Raw genomic sequence first — 1744 nt, 5'->3', positions numbered from 1 at the left:
CTGGTCCCTGGAGCATCCGTCGTGGTTTCCAGGGGACCAGGCGGTGACCAGAGCCAGCGCCCAGCCTCAGGAAGGTCAGCGCCATCGATGGCGGCAGGTGGGTCAATGACACTGGGGCAGAGACATGGAGATGCTCTCCCTGCGCTGCCCCACCAGCTCTGCCCCGGGCGCTTTGCAGGGAGGAAAGGGGGGCTCCCTCTCAAGTCACATCTCCACCCAGGAGGAGACGGGGGCTCCCTCCCGAGTCACACCTCCACCCGGGAGGAGAGCGGGGCTCCCTCCTGAGTCACACCTCTGTCTGGTAGGAGAGGGGGGCTGCACCACCCTACCCCTGGCGGGGAGGGCACCACCACCATCTCCTCTTCACAGCAGAAGAAGCTACAGCACAGCATAACAAGGTGGGGGACTTGCCCAGGTCTCCACCAGCAGCATGGGGGTGGCCATGAACTCGGGCTTCCCCACATGCCGATGAGCTCAGGGGAGGGGGGGTGGGCCTGGGGGTGAGGGGGTCCCTCCAGGCCAGGCTCCTCTGCCTTGGCTTTCACCTCTGTCTTCCCCCAAAGCCAGTGGGGCTGGGATCGGCTCCACTGACACCTGGTGAGACCAAGGCTCCCGGCGTGGACAGTGGCCAGCCCACCCCCTGCAGCAGGGAAGTGCAGCTGTGGGGCCTGAGCCTGGGCCACCCCTGAGCCCTGTCGCTCCCATCTCTCCATGTCACACAGAGCCATGGGGGGCAGAGACCAGCACCGGCCCCTTTCAGGCAGGGTGCTGTCTCAGACACCCCTGCCCTACAGGGCGGAGGTGTGACTTGGGAGGGAGCCCCCCCTCTCCTCCCAGGTGGAGGTGTGACTTGAGAGGGAGCCCCCCTCTCCTCCCGGGTGGAGGTGTGACTTGAGAGGGAGCCCCCCTCTCCTACCAGGTGGAGGTGTGACTCGGGAGGGAACCCCCCTCTCCTACCAGGTGGAGGTGTGACTCTGGAGGGAGCCCCCCTCTCCTCCCGGGTGGAGGTGTGACTTGAGAGGGAGCCCCCCTCTCCTACCGGGTGGAGGTGTGACTTGAGAGGGAGCCCCCCTCTCCTCCCGGGTGGAGGTGTGACTTGAGAGGGAGCCCCCCTCTCCTCCCGGGTGGAGGTGTGACTCGGGAGGGAGCCCCCCTCTCCTACCAGGTGGAGGTGTGACTCAGGAGGGAGCCCCCCTCTCCTACCAGGTGGAGGTGTGACTCAGGAGGGAGCCCCCCTCTCCTCCCGGGTGGAGGTGTGACTTGAGAGGGAGCCCCCCTCTCCTACCAGGTGGAGGTGTGACTCAGGAGGGAACCCCCCTCTCCTACCAGGTGGAGGTGTGACTCGGGAGGGAGCCCCCCTCTCCTACCGGGTGGAGGCGTGACTCGGGAGGGAGCCCCCCTCTCCTCCCGGGTGGAGGCGTGACTCGGGAGGGAGCCCTCGGGGCCTTGGACCACTGCAATACCGAGTCATCCCCTGTGAGCACCAGGGGAGGCCTGGGAATGTAACCCACATGGGCCCAGGAACGTGGGGCCCCTCGCCTGGGGCCAGAGCCCAGTTTGGTCCCTCTGGCAGGCAGGGCAGAGGGGAGGAAGGATGGACTCAGGAGTGACAGACCTTCCACCAAACAGAGACCGTCCTTGGGGCAAACGGCCGAGGCCAGAGTCTTGGCACAGGCCCGGGCCACGGTAGGAGCCCAACGAATGTGAAGGAGGAGACCAAAGCAGGGCAGAGGGCAAAGAGGGA

Source organism: Bos taurus, chromosome 6, assembly GCF_002263795.3.
Source record: "Bos taurus isolate L1 Dominette 01449 registration number 42190680 breed Hereford chromosome 6, ARS-UCD2.0, whole genome shotgun sequence".
Taxonomy (NCBI): Eukaryota; Metazoa; Chordata; class Mammalia; order Artiodactyla; family Bovidae; genus Bos; species Bos taurus.
This window is presented reverse-complemented; position numbering follows the sequence as displayed.